This window comes from Triturus cristatus, chromosome 7 (genome assembly GCF_964204655.1).
Source record: "Triturus cristatus chromosome 7, aTriCri1.1, whole genome shotgun sequence".
Lineage (NCBI taxonomy): Eukaryota > Metazoa > Chordata > Amphibia > Caudata > Salamandridae > Triturus > Triturus cristatus.
In genome coordinates this window covers 516,751,229-516,774,622 of record NC_140590.1, presented here as the reverse complement: position 1 = coordinate 516,774,622, position 23,394 = coordinate 516,751,229, and the positions used below count along the sequence as shown (strand labels likewise).

General features: G+C 49.1%; 1 protein-coding gene across 5 annotated transcripts in view; it reads right to left on the bottom strand.

The window, feature by feature from the left end:
- Positions 1 to 23,394, bottom strand: part of SEPTIN9 (septin 9) — an 844,294-nt gene that overhangs the window by 119,774 nt on the left and 701,126 nt on the right. Inside the window, exon 1 of one of the 5 annotated variants that reach the window (XM_085616882.1) lies at positions 11,208 to 11,339. The exons of the other annotated variants lie outside the window; for them this stretch is intronic. The gene's annotated coding sequence lies outside the window, so the exon portion shown is untranslated. Of the gene's footprint in view, positions 1 to 11,207; positions 11,340 to 23,394 lie in introns of those variants that run through there. 5 annotated transcript variants of the gene reach the window in all.

The following is a 23,394-nucleotide window of genomic DNA, read 5'->3' as shown; positions in this document are numbered from 1 at the left end:
GCACTTTGAGTTTTGCAACATATAACTGCAAAAAAATTGAAGTGACATCAAAAACAGTAAACTGCTGAGTTTAGATTTTTAGGTCTCGCCTAGCAACGCAGCGCATGTGCTGCACGCCTTGGCGAGACTTATAGTCAGTTTGGTGTGCGAAGGGAGACAAACCACATGCGCGCACGGACAGGCCATGTGCATGTGCATGGCGTCTCCTCTCTGCCGCACACGCTCCCACCGCACGCTTGTTTGTTAGCGGTTGAGATAGAAATGTTAATCTGCATCACTGACTCAGGACTTTTGTGCTATATTTTCTTCAACTCCCCCCACACAGCGCTATGCGCTCTACGTTTATTACTTTCATGAACGCGGCACCCGCTAAGGACACCATGCTCACTTTATTTATTTTTATTTTCGCGGCGTCCACTTCAGGGACACCGCGTTCTGTTTTGTGGGTTTTTTTTTAACTTTAAAACTCAGCTATTACTTAGAAATAACATCTTAAATTCCCTTTCCAATGGGGAATCTGCTGACTGTGAATATACCTCCTTAACCCGCATTTTTTTTTTCCACAGGGAATCACAACACGGTTGTTACAACAACGGCGTTGTGATTCTGCATACCGATTACTCCGCAAGTCGGAACAACGACTTGCGGAGGGGGGAGGGCGCTGGATGTTGGAAAAGTATAATTTACTATTTCAACTCCAGTCTGTGCGGACAGTAGGGAAGGTGTTGGATTTTAAATCCAACACCTTACTCCCACCTCTGCAAGTCGTTGTTCCGACTTGCGGAGTAATGGTATGCGGAATCACAACGCAGTCGTTGTAACAACCGCGTTGTGATTCCATGCAGAAAAAAAGTTTCGTTATAAACGTTGCTTACCTCTGACTGCGTTGCATAAGTAGCACACAGCCAGGCTGATGACCTGTGCTTGTGTTTGACGTGTACAACGCTACTAAAGGATGCTGTTATCGTGAATGGGGAGTTAAAGGCACATATAGTGACTGCAAGTGTCTAAAGGTGCCAGCTGGCTTGGAGGAGTCCTGGGTGAAGTCGCCTCCTTTGCATTGCTTATTCTGTGCCACCCGTGTTTTTGTATAGTCTGGCAGCACTGTGAACAACGAGAAACTGTATTTCTGCGCTGGGACCAGATTAACAGTTCTATGTAAAGTTTTTGATTTCACAGGGGCTCTAACTGCCAAAATTGGGCAGGGGACACGCTCCACAGAATGTTGGGCAGTGTGGCACTGTACCAGGGTAACACTGGTGAGTTCACGTTTCCCTTTGCTCAGCACACTGTCTTAGCTTCATATCTGTTATGGGGGGTCAGAGGAGCTGGGGAGGGTGAAGCTACCCTTGAATACACAGAATACAGACCGGTTGTGGGTCCACCTCGGGGTCTGCGAGGCAGGGTAGTTTTGCCACGGTCCCTAAGCACTGTGTATCAATCGAGAAGCTTACTTCCGCGCCGGGACCCGACTAACGGTCTTAGGTAAGAAAGTCACTGTACACAGGTGGCTGCTTTCTTATTCAGACTAGAAATGATAATTGTCGGGCACTTTTTAAACGCCCACTCTATGGTCAGTAAACGTGCTAGCCATGCAGTGAAAAGTACATACTAAAACGTAAATTGAGGTAATCGAGTCCAGTGCGCTTCTTTCGGTGTTTCGGGTTCAAAGGGCTTTATTCCCCAGCCACATATTGTGCCTCTTAAGGGCGGTGTCTCTGCTAAGTAACTTGGGAATATTGGGAGAAAGATGTAAACCAGAGGATTAGTGCTCAGCTCTGGAAGGAGAAGGTGATACCCGTGCTTCCAGGCTTATAAAAAACGTGTGAACTTGGGCTAATCGCTTCATGTCCTTGTGCATCAGTTCCACGACTTGCAGTAATTCGTGGGGGCGGGTGTGTGGGCCACTTGTTTCAAGTTTGGAATGGCCGACTCCGCCTTTCAGCTGTTTGTGGGGTGTAAAATAAGTATCCCGCAAACACTTCACTCCCTAGCACACGCCATTTTAATATTCACATCAGAATGCCACAATCCCATTGAGAGATGGATTTCTGTTAGCTGTTTCACTATGCTGAATACTTATTGCCATCAGATAAGCAAAGTAAAAACAAAGCATTTGCAATGCAATAGGTCTCGCATTTACACAAGTTTAAACTATTGGTATTAAAAATCACAATGCATTTTTATTTATGTTTCTTTTTTTAAAACATAAATAAAAGGCATTGTCATTTACAATGCAAGAGTTTAAGCTATTGGCTTTGTAAATGACAATGCCATTTATTTATCTGTTTTCAAAACCAACACATAGATAAAAGGTTTGTCATTTACAATGGCAATAGCTCAAACTTTTGCAAATGCGAGACCTATTGCATTGCAAATGCTTGTTTTCCATTCTGAGAGTGAGGACGAAAATGGAGAGCTCGATAGAGACCCGTTTCGGCACCTGCTTTTAAGAAGTGATGGAGCTGAGCACAGGCAGGACCCGGCCCACAGTGGAAACCCATGGACTGGACCAGCGCGTCCCATGGACTCTGTCCCACAGCCCTCTCGAAGCACGGATTACAAGAGGACTGACTGGGACTGTGGTGATAACAGCCTGGGTATTCACCACATTAGTAAGAACATCCCTCGTGGTGGTGGTATTTACCAGCGGCTGTAATCACCACAGTCCCAGTCAGTCCTCTTGTAATCCGTGCTTCGAGAGGGCTGTGTGACAGAGTGCATGGGACGCGCTGGTCCAGTCCATGGGTTTCCACTGTAAGTAACGCTACTGGGAGATTGTGCTTGGAGCTGCAATGCAAGCTGCTGTCGCCCCAGTGACTGGCTCTGGCACCGGCGCACGGCACGTCACTTACATCGAGGAAGGGAGGCTTCCTGGCTGGCATCCAGTTCCCTGGAAATCCTCTGTTCCTTCACTGACTCCCACATAACCTGTGCCTGCTTCTCCCATCCTGCTCTTCCGGAACCCTCCCATCACCCACTACCCAGACCAGGAAGAGCCTCTCTCTCGCCTGTGACTCCGACAGGATCCGGCTCGGCTTCTCCCCTCCAGCTTGGTGAGACTCTCCCTTCCTTCCACGGCTCGATGCTTTCTCCTCACTCTCCTTTACACCCCTCCTGCGACCTGTGCTGGCATCCCCTCTCACCTCTGGCGGCGTCTTCCTTCCTCGGGCGGCTCTCCTGCGACCTCGGCTTGCTTCTCACTGGCACCTTCCGCCATGGCCACCCCTCCCTTAATTCAGTCTCTTCCACGAGACATGTTACTTTCTCCCACTCCCTTTCTTTCTCAAGGGTGAACCTTCACAATTTGATCCATTTTCTTCTCACCATTCTGTACCCGCGAGTCTGGTACGGTTATTATTATTATTATAACACGATTTAATAAAAGATAGCCTTACTGAAAGAGAGACTAGCGCCTCCAGCGATTTACTTGACACGGTGGTTACACCAGCACCCTTGATTTGGGACAGGGACTTTTTTTTCATTATCGGCAGCGACCCACAGCAAGAGGGAGAGAAAGGGAGATGGAGGAGGAAGAGAAATTTCTAGAATAACAGTGACAAAGGGAGATAAATAGCAGGGAAGGATGAACAAACACCTGCGAGAGTAAGATAAAGAAACAGGAAGTGTGGGGTGGTGCGAGGAGGCGATCAAATCACGTGAGGTGAATCAAAACTAGGCGGCTACGACCCCGGCACGCCGCAGCGGCCCTAGGAAAAGAGCGGGGGCCTGCGCATACTTGTTGTTTTAGAAGCCAAGCACCTCGACCAGCCTGCCAAGATCGCCAGCGGTGGCATCAGCTGCTGCTTATCCACTTCTTACACAGAGGTCTGAAACCTGAAGACACTAGATTTTGGGGAAGAAAAATAAGCAGTCTTGTAGCCCTTAATTCAACAACAACCATGGACTTCAGATCATCGCCGCACTAGTGCAGTCTTCAACTGGCATTGCGTCTTTAGAATAAGCTTCTGATTGGTAGAGCGGATGTCCAATGGGAGTCACAGGCATTTTCCAGGACACTTCTAGGGCCGCGGGCTTGTCTTGCTGCGAAGTGCAGAAGGCAGAGTACACTTGCTATTCAGGGAGAGGACCTTGTTGAGATCGAAACCTCTCCTGAGAACGAAAGCAATACTGTACTATTAGAGGTATAGCAGGTCTGCTGAGAAGTGCAGACCCTGTCCTATCCAGAGGAAAGACCGCCCCAACTGCCCAGTAGGGGGACTTGCCATCGCACACGGGCTCCCTCAGACTCTCCACCACGAATGACACCCTCTCCACTACCGAACACCTTCACTTCCAAATCCAGACCAGCCCGAGAACCACACTCCGCGGCACACTCGCTTACAGACCCCCGGACCTCGCGCCTCGTTCACCGGGACCCTTGCGATCTCATCGCACCCCACGCCATCGCCACCATGGACTACATACTCATCTGAAACCTGAACTTCCACCTCGACAACCCCAGCGACCCCAACTCCGCCACTCTCCTGGACAACCTGGTCAACATCGGACTGAAACAGCTCGTCAACACCCCTTCTCACAAGGCAGGACACACCCTTGACTCCATCTTTGCAGGATGTAACAGCATCTGCTTCAGCCACACCACACAACCCCCCTGGACGAACTACCACAGCGTCAACAAACCAACTGCCCAACCCTGCACCACGCCCTCCCAGAAAGAACTGGAGCAAAATCACTGAGGAGCAGCTCAACTCCGCCCTCAACCGCAACACTCCCACCACCTCGACCAACGCCAACCTCGCATCCAAAGAACTCCACAGATGGATCTCCAACTGCGCAGACGAGCTCGCACCCCTACGCAACTCCGACAGACAACGCCCCAGAAAGGCCACCTGGTTCACCACAACCTTCAAGAATCCAGACGCACCTGCAGACGCCTTGAGAAAAACTGGAGAAACAGCAAAATGCCAGAAGATCACACCATCTACAAGAACGCCATGACAGAACACCACCAACCTATCAGATCCACCAAAAGGACCTTCATTCAAAACAAGATCCTCGCCAACTCCAGCGAACTCTTCAGAGTCATCCAGGAATTCACCAAACCCTCCAGCGAAACCACAGACATCACCCCCTCCCAGGACCTCTGCAACAAGCTCGGATAGTACTTCCATCTGAAAATCAAGGGCCTCTAGGACCACTTCAACGGCCAGACACCTGCCTCCGAAACCACCTCCCTCCCCAGCAACTCCAGCCAGCCCACTGTCTCCTCCTGGACCCCAGTCACCACCGAAGTCACCACCTCGACTATGAAAGGCACCGATTCAGGGGCCCCCATGGACTCCTGGCCACCTCACATCTACCACAGAGCCGCCACCACCATCGCTCCAGAACTATGATGCATCATCAACACCACCTTCAAGACCGGAACCTTTCCCAATGACTGGAAACGCGCAGAAGTCAGACCGCTACTCAAGAAACACTCAGCAGACCCCACGGACCTCAAGAACTACCGACTCATCTCCCTCCTCTCCTTCGCGGCCAAAGTCACTGAGAAGATTGTCAATGCCCAGCTGACAAAATTCATCGAAGAAAATTCCATCCTCGACCCCTCCCAATCTGGATTCCGCAGCAACTACAGCACCGAAACCACTCTACTCGCCACCACAGATGACATCCGCACCCTCCCTCCACGACCAAGGACACACCGCTCGCCTGATCCTATCTGACCTCTCGGCAGCGTTCGACACTGTCTCCCATTGCACTCACCACCAGACTCCACGAGGCTGCATACAGGGAACTGCGCTCGACTGCATCCACTCCTTACTCACCGGCAGAACCCAAAGGATCAGCCTACCACCCTTCCTCTCCGAACCCACGGAAATCAACTGCGAAGTACCCCAAGGATCGTCGCTCAGCCCCACGCTCTTCAATATGTACATGACCCTCCTCGCCACCATTGTCAGACAGCACGGACTCAGCATAGTATCCTACACCTACGACACCCAGCTCATCCTCTCCCTCACCATGGACCCTGTCGCCACCAAACTCAACTTCCAGGAAGGAATAAAGGATGTTGCATCCTACTCAACCTCAGCATCATACTCGACTCCTCACTCTACATGACCCAACAGGTCAACACCATCGCCTCCAGCTACTTCCACACCCTCCGCATCCTCTGAAAGACCTTGAAATAGTTTCCCCCCCGAATCAAGGAAGACCGTCACCCATGCACTCATAAGCCGCAGACTGGACTACAGAAACGCCCTCTACGCCGGAATCAACAAGTCTCTGGTCCAAAAACTCCAGACCATACAGAACACCGCAGCCAGACTCGTCCTCAGCATCCCTCGACACAAACACATCACTCAACACCTGCGTAACCTCCACTGGCTCCCCGTCAAGAAGAGTCACCTTCAAGATGATCACCCACGCCTACAAATGCCCCCACAACACGGACCCCAATACCTCAATGAGAGAATCTCCTTCCACGTACCCAAGAGAAACCTACGATCCGCCGACCTCGCCCTCGCTGAAACCCCGCACATCTGCAGGGCCAGAACAGGTGGAAGAGCCTTCTCCTACTTCGCGGCCAAGACCTGGAACGAGATCCCGATCAGACGCGTTCCCTCCCTGAACATCTTCAGGAGGACACTCAAGACCTGGCTCTTCGACTGAGTGGAGCTGCTTGCCCCCCTCACCCCCCCTCCCCCCCCTCCAGTGCCTTGAGACCCTCACAGGTGAGTAGCGCGCTTACAATTCCCTTGATTGATTGTCCTATGATAAACTCAGCAGTATTCCTGAGAACTGACAATACTGTCCTATTAGAGGGATAGCAGCCCACTCAGTACTACAGGTTCTGTCCTATTACAGGTGTAGCAGTGCTCCTGAGAACTGACAATACTGAGGAGAACTAAGGGGCATATGTGCAATTCTTTTTTTGTTGTCGGAAATTCAGGATTTGGAAGGGGCAGGTTTAGTGCATCCCTTCCAAACACAGAATGGCAGTGGCATGTGTGAATGTTTTGTGACTGAATTACAGTTGCAAAACATAAATATTTTACCTACACCTCAAAGGAGGTAGTTACCATTTGCAGATGGGAAGGGGGTCTTCACGGGACCCCTTTCCCTTTGTGAATGTTGAAACCAGTTTTTTTTAAGAGCAGGCAGTGGTCCCACAGACCACTGCCTACTCTTGACACTCAAACGTTTCATTTTATTTTTTGAAACCCATCCCGTTTTCCTTTAAGGAAAACGGTCTGTATTTAAAAAAAAAAAAAAAAGATTGTTATTCAATAAAGCAATCACAGACATGTTGGCCTGCTGACCCTAGCAGGCCACCATCCCTGTGATGACTGCCATTCCTCATGGGTCGCAAATGGCAACCTATTCATTAATAATCATGACTTAGGCCATTTTGAGACCCACTATGAATCTCTATTTAAAACCTGCAGTTTTTTGTACATTAGAAATTACGATTTCCTGATTGCAATTTGGAAAGAATTGCAGTAAGGAAATCACAATTCCTGCATTTTGGTACCTATGACCCTAAGAGCATTTAGCTTAGAGATGTAGTAGTCCTGCTGAGACATGTTGGTCATATCCTATTACAAGCACAGCAAAGCTCATGAACATTTCCAAGTGTGTCCTAAGAGAGGCATAACAGCAATTCCAGGAAGTGGTGATGCTATCAATTTAACCTACAGCAATCCTGCTAGGGAATGCTGGTACCATTACAGTTCCAGCAGTACTGCTGAGAACTGGCAATACTGTTCTATTAGTGGTACAGCATCACCAGTGAGAAGTGCTAATACCATCCTACTACAAGCATAGAGGTGCGGATGAGAAGTACCAATATTGTGGTAAGGAATTTTAGGCATCTCTGCTGAAATGTTTGTAGTATCACATTCCAACTACAGTACTGCTGCTGAGAAGTGTTACTCCTGCGCTTTTAGAGGTAGAACACTCCTTTGTGTTGTGCTGTGTCAGTCCAGTTTGGTGTCCAACTTAGGTATATGGTTGACAAATTCATGCAATACTGTCAGGGTAATCACTGACTATGTACCTCTGTACCATTTTCATTAACTGTTTGAAAATATATCTTGTGTGAATATACTGAAATTCTAACATGGACTGGGCTTTTGTAGACCAGTATTGGCCACCCCACTATGATGGAGGTACCTCAGTGCTGCTAAGAAATCCATCACAGCCCCATGACAAGTATTTCAGTGCTGCTGAAAAGTGTCATTATTGTCCCACGACAAATACAGCCACCAGGGCCGGTTTTAGGGAAGTGCGACTGGTGTGGCCGCACTGGGCACTGACCTCAGGTGGGGCCGCTGTGTTTAGCAATGACTTACAGTTTAAAAGCTGCTGATGCAGAGTTGTGCGTCCAGATTTTAGGGAGCAAGATAACTCTGATTAATTTTCCTGCTAGAGAGATCTGAGTTTTGTCTAGTGTCAGTTTTGACTCGCCATACAGTAGCACAGAGGGTTAATATGCCTGCTGCAAAGAACAGAACTGTATTTAAAGTGGCTAGCTGAGTGGTTTAGTAAAGCCAGCCTTTACCAGCACTTTAAAACAAATTAAATGCATGCAAGAGAGGGGCTATGGAGAGATGGAGGTCCCTTTCACCAGGTGGTAATGAGGGAATATGAGGAGGAGGTCGGTGGCGTTGGTGGTGGGGGGGGGGGGGGGGGGGGAGTTGGACAAGGGGGCTAAAAAAGATTATCGCACCAGGCACCACCAGTGCTAAAGTCAGCCCTGACAACCACTTTGTGGAGGTGCTCGTCATAGTAACCCCTCTGGGAAGTGACAATGCTGTCCCACTATAAGCACCTCACTCCTTATAAGTAAATCAGTCCTACTGAGAATTATCAAAGGGGTCCATTAGATGCAAAGCTGCTATTATTAGAAGCGCCGGCGGGGTCCCAGTAAAGGCAGCAGCCCTGCTTAAAAAGGCAAGCAAGACCACACAAACGGAATTACCTCAATACAATCATAGGAGCCCTGAAGAAAAACAGACTCACAATAAACGTATAACATTGGTCCTGAAAAGGGCCAGGGCACTGCCTTTTTAAATAGAAGAAATGCCGGCACTCAGGGGGCCTCCCTCCCCTGCCGAGTAGCAGCAGCCGCTGTACAAGTACAAATGTTATTAATTTCCCTCCATTTCCTGCAGAAGAACATCCGTTCCGCTCATTCACCCCTTTGCCTCTGATCTCTGTGCCTTCCTTCATAAGACCGGATACAGCAGGCGCTTAGAATATTCTTCTGGGGCGGGCCAGCCATAGGGTGGTTAAATGCCAGCAAAGACGTCACGATATGTAGTGGGAACGTCAAATCACAGGGTGGCTGTCAGGATGTCAGCTAGGGTGGTCCAGGGTGATGGGGGATGTCAACATGTCTACTCAGTTATTCCAGGGTCAGGATGTGGACAGCCGTGGTCCAGTATCAGGGTGGACGCCAGTATATGGGCCAGGTGGTGCAGTGTTAGGGTGGACATCAGAATATGGACTGGAGTGGCTGGAGTCGGAGTGGATTTCAGGATGTGATCTGGGATGGTGCGTGTAGATTTCAGGATATTCAGTGGTGTCGTATGGTATTAGAAGGGATATCAGCATGAGTTTAGACGTTACATTGTTATGGATACAGTCGTGGCTGGCATGACTCGCGGGGTGAGCGGGTGGTTGTCGGGGGGGGGGTGGGGGGTTGCGAACTCAGAAGCAAGTAGCCAGGCTCCCAGTCCCACCCCTAAGCCAATCACAATGCTTCAAGCAGCGTTGTGGGGACGCCGCCCAGCCAGGGGCTAATGTCCCGGCCATGTTCTTCATGTAGGCTGCATTACAGCCTGCATGGAGAAGGGCAGCACTCAGGAGTGGGCACACCACTCCTCCCCTGCCCAGCCCTGCTGGCAGAGCAGCCCCGCCCACCTGCAACCAAACCCTTCTGCTTTCCCGCAGTGCAAGAAGCAGAAACATAAAATGGTAGTTATTCCCATTTTATGTTTCGGGCGATGCTCCTCTGCCCTGGCGGAGGAGCCGCCCCTGTGTGGGTGATCTAAAGAATGGGCTAGAGATATTTTGTCACCGAGTGTATGCCGCCAGTGTAGGAATTATGCCTTTTCTGTGTGCTCATCCAATATTGTTTACCTTTTGCTGGACCATCTATTTTTTGCTGCCTTTAGAAGTCTGTGCGCTTTAACCATGCAAACTATTGGTAAAGTGGCTGTACTCCTCCTTTAAATATGGTTGAACTGGCATATTCCTAATTGGTATATTTAACTTACCTATACATCCCTAGTATATGGTACAAGATATACTTTTAGAAAGTGGGCCTTTCTGTGTTCTTATAACTCTTTGTGCTTTGCTGCCTGACTCCAATCGTCTAGTATTGAGCGACAGCTGGGCTTGTGCATACTTTCAAGACCGCACATCACACAGGAAGTGTTGGGTGTAACAGGATTGCATCTGCATTGGTCTGCATATTGAATGATCTCCCGGGGCTGGGAGAGTGAGGGGCATTGACACTTACATTTGTAAAGGGCTATTTTACCCCCTACTGATGTTTGAAGTAAGGGGTCTTGTGCACTTCTAAAGTTTGTTTGAAGTTACCTTCACATCAAAGACATTTTGAGTACAAGTACAGGGGATCAGACCCCATGATTTTAGCCACTGGTGGGACTTGTAACCAGAGGCTGCTGGCTCTATAGACTGCACCTTGCCATAAGGAACTGTTATGCTGTCAGGAAGAACCGCCATTTGACTCCCTTGATTGTTGTGCTGACCTGTGGCCTGCTGGACTGCAAGAAGGACTGCCACTTTGCTCAAGAACCCTGTTGTGCTGGCCTGCTGCTTGTTCCCTGCCTTGGTGCCCCAGTGCTCTCAAGAGGCTTGCTTGCAGCCCCCTCCATGTCATTTGGATTCCAGGGGAGCAAGAAGGATTCCGCCTGAAACCAGCTGTGTGACTCGTGAGTCCGGCACGGGGCTTTGTGAACAACTCAGCGTGTAGTGAGCGTTGTTCCTGGCTCCAAGCACACGGGGCTAGCGCCGTTGTGTGCTCCTGGTTTCTACAATCCATCCGGAGGTGAGCACTGCTCAGCCTCCTGATTTGGGAAATAGTGCATGTGGAGCGTTTAGTTTGCCTTGTTTGACCCGGAGGCTTGGAATTGTAACGGTTGACTCTACGAAGTGTGTAGTGAGCCGCAGCAGCACCTCTCAATGTAGCCTCATCTAAACTGTGTTACCTGATCACCAAGGATGGGCTCAGTGCAGAAGGTTCTTGCTGATGGCTCCACCTCCAGATCCAGCGCAGCACCCAAGCACGGCTGCACGAGGTCTCCAACGCACTCCTCCCAGCTGGAGCAACGCCATGATCCTTTGGGCACACAGAGAAACCTTTAAGCCAGTGACTCAGACCCTGCACTCGGGGACCGCCACCACGCAGCATTCACCTTCCCCCTGCACGGCCCCAAGCAGTGTTGATGGCCACAGTGTCCCCGAGATCGGGCCATCCCACAAAGTAGGCAGTAGGTGAGTGGGGGCCCACGGGGAGCAGTGCCACCATTCCGCGATCCCTTCAGGGCGGCTCTGCCTCTACTTTGAGTCAGAGGCAGCGACCCAGGTAGCCACGGAGGGCTCCGGGCTCGCTGTGTATGGGACATTGTCTGTGCACACACAGGGGACCTCAAGAGATCTCCCTGTTTGTGGGTGTGGTGGGTGGGTGGTGGTGGGGGGTTGTGGTGGGTGAGTGTCACCACTCTTGACACCGATTTGCACTCCTTTTCAGGTAGCTGTGTATATATGATCAGGAAAAATGCTGTCACTCACAGCACAAGACAACTAATGGATGCAGAAAGGCCTCCCCACATGTGTATACATGTATTTTTATTATTATTCTTAGGGAAACATGAGGCGAATGGAACCGCTAAAGCTGTCTCTACACAAGGCCTAAAAAGCTGGACGTTTATCAGCAATCAGACACAAGGCGTTAGCATCAACAGAGCAACATGTGCAGTGGCGCCAGGAGTCCGAAGGCCCTCTGTACTCTTGCTTTGTTTCAACACCTACAAGGGGACAAGGCCTTGGAAGGTACTTTTTTCCAGCTTGCGTTATGGTCCATGGCACCCTTGGTATGCCCCAGGGGAATTTACGAAAAGGAAGAGATTAACACAGACTGATAACAGTTTAAAGCCACAGGCCACATGCGGGAAACCGGGTCTAGAGAAGTTCCTCCACACTGGGGAGATGGTCTCTCTACTCACAACCCAGCAGGGTTGGTATGTGGAGATTAACCCCTCATTTTCAGTACACAAAACACCATACATGATATTTGAAAAACAGAAAGCCATGCGCTCATTGGGTGCTTGAACCAATCATTTTCTCTTTTGGGAGAGATAACTTCTCCCTATCTAGCTCTTCTGAAGTGGTTTACAATCCCCGCCAGATCACAAGCCGCGTTCAGTTCTTTACAGGCCCTCAAAAGACATCAAAAACCCAGGGCACTCCTACTCAAGACCCTATTCGGATCATACAACCCTGCACAGATTACTGTACCACTCCACAAGAAAAGTACTCTGCAATCATTTCAAGACCCTTCCAGGACATCAGAACCCTCGTGCCCCCGTTTATGTAGCATAGCACCACCTGTCTGTGTTTCATCTCCCTTAACACCCCCCACCCCATACAGGCTCAGAAACCCACCGCACTCTGGCACAGGCATTCGAGGCAAAAGCAGTCCTGTGCAGTGCTTTACAAGTTTTCCACAAGACTTCAGAAGCCCAGTGCAAACCTAACCTAAAACTCCGTAGGGAAACAGGGACCCCTGCAATCCTTTCCAGCCCCTTGCTTGTCATACACGATATATGGGATATATGGTTATAGCCTTTCCGTAGAAAGAGAGACACACATAGATAGAGACACACACTACAACCTCCATGCGATTTCGAGTCCAGAAAACCTATACAGCCCTCTATATGCCCCTCCTTCCCTGAAATCAGGCATGTAGGGCAATTCTACATCCTACAAGGGCCCTCCTTCCTAGTGCAACGTAACTCCCTTACAGCCCTCGCAGCCCCCCCCCATACAGGAGCACAGACCTGCGTTCAGTTCAAGCCCTGATATGAAAATAGTCCTCTTCTATATTTATTCACAGACCACGGCACGGCAGTAGATCACAATGATCCCGGATATTTAACGGAACCCTCGGTTGTCGTGAGGACTGTATCGCAATCCTGTGGAGAGAATCATAGCAGGTAAGATAAGAATACCATGCTCTGCTGCACAGACCCTCCTCGCGGCCCTCCGCCTGTGCGCGAGCCCTCCCGTCAAGCGCCCGCACGCGCACGAGCCCTCACGTCACACGCCCACACGTCAGGCCCAGGTCTCCTCCAACCCTGGGACGGAGCCGCCCGTCACGCGCCCACACGCCGGGCCCAGGTCTCCTCCAACACTGGGACGGAGCCGCCTTTCCCCCCCAAGACACACATCAGCCCTGGAAACAGCTTGGAAAACAAACACACACAAATATGTGTCGGCAGGTTAAAAATAAAATCCCTTTCATGAGTAAATGGATTTCTCAAAGGCAGAATTTGTGGCATTTAAACAAATAACTTCGATTTGGTAATAAGGCACCTCTTGGAGAAGTTCCAGGGGATTCCAGGGAACAGAAGGCTGTTCTTGTTATGGAGCAGTTTCTACATGTTACTGTAAAAAGAATCCTTTCTACTTCTCTTCGAGTGCCTTTTCTTTACAGTCATGTTCTGTGGTAGTACAGGCCCTTGGTGTGCTTGGAGCGGTACCAAGACAACATGCGGTACATGGCGCTGGGGTTTCAGCCTTACATGGATGGACTACTGTCTACGGCTACCCAATGTCGGGGCATTAAGTCATGGCCCACTGTGCCTAAAAATCGAATGGCCCCAGTACTGCCCTCCGGACCGCTAAAAGAGCTATCCGCTTTCTGGCCTGGCGCTTTCTGAAACATTTAGATTTTACTAACATTATATATTAATACTCATGGTGACTTTCAGCCAGCCGCTTCGCCACTGGTCTGTTGTAGTGTCAGTCACATTTCTCGTCCGCCATTACAGCATGGGGCAGTGGACCCGCCCACCTCAGCCATTGGTTAACTACAATGTGAGTGAAGGTATTCAGCTCTTTCACAAGGAGCGCATCCACACAAACTATTAGTTCAGTGACAAGGGATTGCTAAGTCGATGCATCCTTTTTGAGAACAAAAATGTATGTTTTTTTTTTAGAATGGTGTGGGTTCAGCAGCCCATCCAACAATAGTCCCCCCCCCACCCCCGCCCAGAAAAAACTTTATTGTGTGGAGTATCTAAAAAACATCACAAAATAAAAGAATTAGTAAAAAAGCCAAAAGGCAGCCCTGTTTATTAATAAAGGAATTTCTAGATAGGTTGGTACCCTGAAAGCAAAGCAAATCCGTGATAGATTCAGTCACATGTATGAGTCGGGCAATTGTGACTGACTATTCCTCAGCACGACCAGCATTTGATAAGCGGCATCCTATGACAAACTCTTGCTGGTCCAACTTGTCAAGTTAGAGCACCAGCACTACAGTCAATGCAGTAATAAATAAAACCTGTTATCTACAGCGCTTAGAATGGGCAGAAGCGCTATTTAAAGCGCTATATAAAAGCAGGTTGTTCTTATTATCTGGGATGGGGGGCAGTGTGAGATAGCATATGCTGTGCATTCAAACACAAATTCTGACAAGTGAGAGCTGTTACCTCAGACTCCAAGCAGCTGACAACTAAGGTGAGGACCGACACCTGGACATTGAGGTGGGCGAGCCAGCGAATTAGCAGGGGAGCCGAGCCTAGAGTCTAGCTCGGATCTCTTAGCGCCCATGCACAAAGGAGCCCTGAAAATATGCATTATGTAAATCATACAGCAAACTATATAAAATTAGATAAAGTGCCTTTAAAGTTGAAATATATTGGAAGCTTTGATATTAATAGGGCCCATTATGGCTCTGCACTGAGAAGCACTTAATGAAAGTGATAGTTTTGTACGACTGGTTGTCTGAACTCACATATTCGAAAGTGCTGTCATATGGGATATTGAATAAAAAAGAGTTTTGGTGAAATAAAATATTTGCCTAAGACCAGACAATTTAAGCAGGTAAGTCACGGTTTATCCAGGTTTTCTGGTTTCACTCTTGTGGAGAAGTGTGGCTCAATGGTTAGAGCAGCAGACCCTGATGCAGAGGTCTGGCCCGGGACCAGGGTTCAATTCCCGCCTTGGTGGCTCTTGGGCTCAATTTCCTCTGACCCGTTATTTATCACCTCGGTGCCTATTCTAATCATGGGTCCCACTCTGCAACTCTGAGCAATAGCTTGCTTAATCTCCACAACGGCCCCAACAGCGTTGGGATGCCTGGCTTCACCTTGGGGGTGCCCAGGAGTGGACATTTCACAGGGAAAAGCCAGGAAGGGTTCCACAGCGGTATGAGTGGGTTAGGGTAGCAGAGCGCTATACAAGTACAACACATTTACATTTACGCTGTACAAATCAGCCAGTAAATAGGTATCTATTTGTCTTTCCTGTTAAGGCTTTGTTTTGACCTCTCTGTGCATTCTTCTGCAGTTTTTAAAATAGAACACAAACTCAACCCAAAGGTACTGGAGCGCTTTATATGAGCGCCAGTTACATTACACAAGGTCACATGCCTTGTTTATAGGCACTGGGGGAAATTTACGAATTTGCCCAGAATCACAAGATGTTCAGCTGATGCCACGAATCGAACCTGGTTCCCGAGTTCTACAGTCGGTGGCTCTGAGAATCGTTAAGATTGAGGGTGGGAGGCAGAAGTCACATGAAAGCTCGGCTCCTTATGGGCTCAAGGTTCCAACAGGACGCGAGCTGAGCCAGGCTTCAGTCTCGAGCCTGGCTCGCGGTTTCAGTGGCCCGCCCACCTCTACCTGAACATGAGCTGTGGCGTCACAGTCAAAGCCACACGTACTTGTGTGTGAGCTCTGACATCGTGCCCTTGGATTGGTGCCAGAGGGAGATGCCACACACAGCACCTCTCTTCCCACAATGCTGTTCCTCCTTTGAGTGTGCGTCCTGGCAAGGGGTGGATCCATTAATGAACGTGAAGGGAGAGCCATGGAGTGAGGAACAGGTAAGAGACTCGTACGTGCATCCCCTACTAACGTCTCAGGATGGGCACACCACTCCCAGTGGAGCAGGACCAGAAACCACCTCCGACAACCATAACCCGTAGCTCCCTCCAGGCCAGGTGAGAGCAGCATCCGACGGGGAGCTCCGAGGCACAATTTGTGGAGAACGAACATCCTCAGACGCTGGACCGGTTTGACCAGCTCTGAATCAATCTCTGGATCTGCAGGTCAGAGGTCCTTGGTGTCGCGCCATAACTCAGCGAGGCCTTTAAGTAATGTAAAAAATCAGGGTGGCCTTGGGTGACACCTGGACACGAGTGGGTTGAATCCAGGGCTTCAATCGGAGTAGGTTATTGTGCCCTTAATTTGGACCAAGAGGCCTACCGGCGCTAGAGAGGGAGCCTTCCCTCAGCAGAAGAGTCACATCTGGTTCACCAGAGGGCTCAGTGATGCCAAACTAATTGCATCTCGGTGATTTTCAAGTATCAAATAACAAGAGCAATTGTGTTCATAAATACTTTATCAGTGAATCGATCTTTTTCTAGCAGCTAAAAAACAATGGAGGTGCCGGATTTAGGCCCCAAGTACTGTATGCGACTGGCCTAACAGAAGATGCAAGGGCAGCATGGCCTGGTGGCGGTTCCACGCATCTCTGGCCCATCACATATGAAAGCTCTGGTCAGGGTCTGTGCCCACTGCAGAGGCAGCCACAGACATGCATCCCCAGTTCAGAGAGCATCTTTTGGGTACAGTTCTTAATACTCACTAGAGAACAGCAACCTGTGAGGCATCCCTGTCAATCTCATCTCCCATTGATCGACTTGTTCAGTGTTCGTACTGAAGACCACAGAAGGTACCACGCCCATGCCAGGGCTGAACTTCACTTCTGAATGCTTCTGTACACCCTTGAGACAAGAGCCACGCACGGACCAGACACAGGAGTGTTGCGGCCAGGCAGCCACATTGGATTTAATGCCAGGGCTGAACTTCACTTCTGAATGCTTCTGTACACCCTCAAGACAAGAGCCACGCACGGACCAGACACAGGAGTGTTGCGGCCAGGCAGCCACATTGGATTTAATGCCAGGGCTGAACTTCACTTCTGAATGCTTCTGTACACCCTTGAGACAAGAGCCACGCATGGACCAGACACAGGAGTGTTGCGGCCAGGCAGCCACATTGGATTTAGGCGTCCAGTCCCGGCTCACATGCTCTTTCCCCCTCATTCTTGAATCCCAGCTTTTATTTCAATTATAGCCAGAACTACATGATAGCTCTCTTTTCTATGTAACTTAAGCATGATTATTGCCTGCTTAATTCGCCCAGAATAGACCACAACCCAACAAAACACATTGGACAGTGCACCCCCCCCCCACAGCCTCCACTCAGCTCAGATATGTTAAACAGTCAGCTATCAGAGAGCTCCAAACAGCACTTGCCACTTAGAACCTGCCCCAAGACACAAAACAAAGCACCTGCAGCAGACTACACATACACCCAACACAACTACAATATTTCATTTGCCACCCAAAAACATCACATACAAATATGTGCAAAATTATATTATATTAGCATTACATTATAACGTTTTATTAATTTACATAATAACATATTGCCATTGCATTAACAATACACCTTACTCAGCATATGTAAAACAATACAGACAACTCCCCTGTCAGTCTCACTATCACCAGCCACAAACATGTATGGCATATAGAAAGGGAAACGTGTTTCAAATGACTGCAATGTAAATGTAAATGTGCAGGAATTTATATAGCGCAAATCACCAAGCGGTCTCTAAGCGCTTGCTTAGGGAACCCATCCTGGTATTCCCCTGTAAGATAACCCGGCAGGGCATCCACAAGGTGAAAGCCAGGCATCCCGCCGCGAGGGGCCCATGTGGAGATTAAGCAAGCTATTGCCCAGAGTCGCAGAGTGTGAACCCATGAATCGAGCATGCACTGGAGCGAGAATTATCGAGTCCATGGACATTTATGGACTCAAGACCCAGCCGAGCCGGGAATTGAACCCTGGTCCCGGGCTGACCTCTGCTTCCAGGTCTGCCTCCTCTAACCAGTGAGCCTCACTATCCGTTTCACGATGCCACAAACACGCTAGAGACACTTTAGCAGAATATAACATGGATTATATTACACCAACTGAATAAAGACTGGTGCTTTGAAAGGGCTAAGAATGTATTAACTGATTCTGAATCAAAGTTCATTCAAATTCACATTGATTTTAGCAACAGTTATCCTTGTTGCTGAATGGTATTCTTACATCTGATACAACATATCACAAACATGCAACACAATATAGATAAACAGCACAGGCAGCTGGTGTAGGGATCCGAACAGCACTTGTCACCAAAATGCATCACACACAAACACCAACACAACACATGATTAGATAGAACTCCTGCCTGCACATAACACAGCCATGATATGCCGTGAACTAGACTTTCACAGTCCCCAACATCTCCTTTCACCAAAATATAGAAAACACAACAAACATCCAACAGAACACATTAGACTGAACTTCTATCATGCCCAAACCCAACTAAAATGTGAAAAAAATGGTAAGAGACTAGTCTGCAATTGCAGGCAGTCTGGCACTGCCAGGTGTGCCAGTCAGAAAGGGACAGTGTGGGGCAGTTCTTTTTGGTTCCCATAGGTCATGAAGGGGCTGAAACAAGCCCACATGCTTGCCATTTCAATCTGGCCACACGGACAGTGCCAGACTGCCAGAAATCCTATCCCTGCACTGGCCAGGTGTATAGTTTAAGGGATGCTTGTGGTACTGGTAAAAATTAAACCGGGTAAGGCTCTCTATCCAGTCATACTAAGAACATTTAAACAAGGAGGTTGTGGAGCACCCACAATTATGGGTACTAATCCCACAGTATTGCATGGACTGGTCGATTTACACACAGGATACATTTATTGTACAAATGTATTTTTATTCCACTTTTTATCTTCACACTCACATGGATGTCTACGTTTCTCATGTTAAACAGTCGCAATATGCTCTGCCCTCTTCCAGTTACACAGGTTGTAATATTTCTCAGTGTTTCACCGGAGGGCAGTTGAGCTTGGGGCTTTTTCAAAGCGGAAATTGGTCAGAGTCACACGTGTGCAAAAGTGCACTATATCTGCAGATGGCGATTGAATCTCGCTGTGTCGTCAGGAAAGAGCAGTAAAACTGAGGTCTTTATGTGAGGATATGCGGTCTGTTCTAGTTTACGGACTACATCTGCACCCATCTGTGTCTGTGACCAATTTCCGCCCTGAAAAAGCCACAGACGTTACTGCTGCAGGATGAAACACGTACTGGCTGAAAAATATCTCCGCCTATGTAACCTTAAACGGACAAGGGATATTGCAACAGCCAGGGTGTGCAGTATAGGTAGTTTTCGCAGTGCCCTAATAACACATCACCAAATTACATCAGATACAAATATTAAAGAGAACCTATATAGCATGACTCCCACATACACACAACAGTCCAATGATATGCCATGGGCTGGGGTTTCACGGTGCCCCGACAGCCCTTGTGGACCTCTTTTGACTAGAGCAGAGGTCTCCGATGATGGACTATCCAAATGCCTTCCTCCACCCACTTGCCCCCCTTGTAGCTGTCATGGTGGGGTGGGGTGCTCAGGACGCACACTGTAGTCCCCAGCCACAGCTTACAATATGGCGGTAAGAGTTTAGAGTAATATTTTAATCTGTATACATGTGTTGTATATGTGGAGTTATTCATAAACACACACCAGGACTCGCACATAATGCACACTGTAGGCCGGATGAAGCAGACAGAAAAAGGCACAGCCCTCCTCTGACAATGAAAAACTCAAAAAATGCATTTATTTTTTAGATGCTTCTATTTCAGACACACCCTTTGGGGTCGGCGCTCCCACCCACACAAGCAACATATGGAGCTTCTCACAATCCCACGTTTGGGACTGGAGGGAAGAAGAAGCAGCGGATTGGTAGAAACTGGAGAAAATTAAAATGTGGCTCCATGCCAACAATAAAACACCCATGCCCGAAGATAACATGCAGTTGCTATATTGAAATAGTGACCAAGTGTAAAGCTGCATTACAGGTGTACCATGTGCAACTGGTGAGTTAAGGGTGCATTACTGGTGCGGAAGGAGTCACCATGCTCTATGGGAGCTTTGTTGAAGTGCTAAGAGTGATCTATGTTGCAGGAGTTACCAGAGTGCTATGGTTGAATTACTGTGCTTTATGAATATATTGCTGGATGTGAGGAATGCCAAATGCTTTTTAGTTACGTTGCTGCTGTTGTAAAGGTGAGCCATGCTTCGTGGATGCATTGGTGGTGCACAGGAGTAACCAGTGCGGAGTGGAAGCTGTGCAATTTTCAACAGTGACTCATCCCCTGTAGCTGCTTTGCTGGTGTTGCAAAGGTGAGCCATGCTTCGTGGGTGCATTGCTGATGTGATAAAGGTGGGCCATGCTTTGTGTGTGTATTGCTGCTGTTGTAAAGGTGAGCCATGCTTCGTGGGTGCATTGCTGCTGTTGTAAAGGTGAGCCATGCTTCGTGGGTGCATTGCTGGTGTTGCAAACATGAGCCATGCTTCGTGGGTGCATTGCTGCTGTTGTAAAGGTGAGCCATGTTTCGTGGATGCATTGCTGGTGGTGCAGGAGTGACCTGTGCTCGGCGGCAGCATTGCAATGGTCAACAGTGACTCATGCTCTGTAGCTGCTTTGCTGCTGTGGTAAAGGTGAGCCATGCTTCGTGGATGCATTACTGCTGTTGCAAAGGTGAGCCATGCTTCGTGGGTGCATTGCTGGTGTTGAAAAGGTGAGCCACACTTTGTGGGTGCATTGCTGGTTGAGCAGGAGTGACATGTGCTCTGTGACAGCATTACTGCTGTTGTAAAGGTGAGCAATGCTTCGTGGGTGCATTGCTGGTGTTGCAAAGGTGAGCCATGCGTTGTGGGTGCATTGCTACGGTTGTAAAGGTAAGCCATGCTTTGTGGATGTGTTGCTGGTAGCGCAGGAGTGACCTGTGGCAGCATTGCTGCTGTTGTAAAGGTGAGCCATGCTTCGTGGGTGCATTGCGGGTGTTGCAAAGGTGAGCCATGCGTCGTGGGTGCATTGCTGCGGTTGTAAAGGTAAGCCATGCTTTGTGGATGCGTTGCTGGTAGCGCAGGAGTGACCTGTGGCAGCATTGCTGGTGTTGCAAAGGTGAGCCATGCTTCATGGATGCATTGCTGGTGTTACAAAGGTGAGCCATGCTTCATGGATGCACTGCTGGTGTTCTAAAGGTGAGCCATGCTTTGTGGATGCATTGCTGGTGGCGCAGGAGAGACTTGTGCTCTGTGGCAGCATTGCTGGTGTTGTAAAGGTGAGCCATGCTTTGTGGGTGCATTGCTGCTGTTTATGTGAGGATATGCAGTCTGTTCTAATTTACGGACTACATCTGCAACCATCTGTGTCTGTGACCAATTTCTCTGTGGGTGCATTGCTGGTGTTGCAAAGGGGAGCCATGCTTCATGGATGCATTGCTGGTGTTACAAAGGTGAGCCATGCTTCATGGATGCACTGCTGGTGTTCTAAAGGTGAGCCATGCTTTGTGGATGCATTGCTGGTGGCGCAGGAGAGACTTGTGCTCTGTGGCAGCATTGCTGCTGTTATAAAGGTGAGCCATAATTCATGGATGCTTTGCTGGTGTTGTAAAGGTGAGCCATGCTTCGTGGGTGCATTGCTGCTGTTGCGAAGGTGAGCCATGCTTCGTGGGTGCATTGCTGCTGTTGCGATGGTGAGCCATGCTTTGTGGGTGCATTGCTGGTGTTGCAAAGGTGAGCCATGCTTTGTGGGTGTGTTGCTGGTGTTGCAACGGTGACCCATGCGTTGTGGGTGCATTGCTGCTGTTTATGTGAGGATATGCGGTCTGTTCTAATTTACGGACTACATCTGCACCCATCTGTGTCTGTGACCAATTTCTCTGTGGGTGCATTGCTGGTGTTGCAAAGGGGAGCCATGCTCCATGGATGCATTGCTGGTGTTACAAAGGTGAGCCATGCTTCATGGATGCACTGCTGGTGTTCTAAAGGTGAGCCATGCTTTGTGGATGCATTGCTGGTGGCGCAGGAGAGACTTGTGCTCTGTGGCAGCATTGCTGGTGTTGTAAAGGTGAGCCATGCTTTGTGGGTGCATTGCTGCTGTTTATGTGAGGATATGCAGTCTGTTCTAATTTACGGACTACATCTGCAACCATCTGTGTCTGTGACCAATTTCTCTGTGGGTGCATTGCTGGTGTTGCAAAGGGGAGCCATGCTTCATGGATGCATTGCTGGTGTTACAAAGGTGAGCCATGCTTCATGGATGCACTGCTGGTGTTCTAAAGGTGAGCCATGCTTTGTGGATGCATTGCTGGTGGCGCAGGAGAGACTTGTGCTCTGTGGCAGCATTGCTGCTGTTATAAAGGTGAGCCATGCTTCATGGATGCTTTGCTGGTGTTGTAAAGGTGAGCCATGCTTCGTGGGTGCATTGCTGCTGTTGCGAAGGTGAGCCATGCTTCGTGGGTGCATTGCTGCTGTTGCGATGGTGAGCCATGCTTTGTGGGTGCATTGCTGGTGTTGCAAAGGTGAGCCATGCTTTGTGGGTGTGTTGCTGGTGTTGCAACGGTGACCCATGCGTTGTGGGTGCATTGCTGCTGTTTATGTGAGGATATGCGGTCTGTTCTAATTTACGGACTACATCTGCACCCATCTGTGTCTGTGACCAATTTCTCTGTGGGTGCATTGCTGGTTTTGCAAAGGTGAGCCATGCTTCATGGATGCATTGCTGGTGTTACAAAGGTGAGCCATGCTTCATGGATGCACTGCTGGTGTTCTAAAGGTGAGCCATGCTTTGTGGCTGCATTGCTGGTGGCGCAGGAGAGACTTGTGCTCTGTGGCAGCATTGCTGCTGTTATAAAGGTGAGCCATGCTTCATGGATGCTTTGCTGGTGTTGTAAAGGTGAGCCATGCTTCGTGGGTGCATTGCTGCTGTTGTAAAGGTGAGCCATGCTTCGTGGGTGCATCGCTGCTGTTGCGAAGGTGAGCCATGCTTTGTGGGTGCATTGCTGCTGTTGCGATGGTGAGCCATGCTTTGTGGGTGTGTTGCAAAGGTGAGCCATGCTTCGTGGGTGTATTACTGCTGTTGCAAAGGTGAGCCATGCTTCGTGGGCGCATTGCTGCTGTTGCAAAGGTGAGCCATGCTTCGTGGGTGCATTGCTGGTGGCGCAGGAATGACCTGTGCTATGTGAGGAT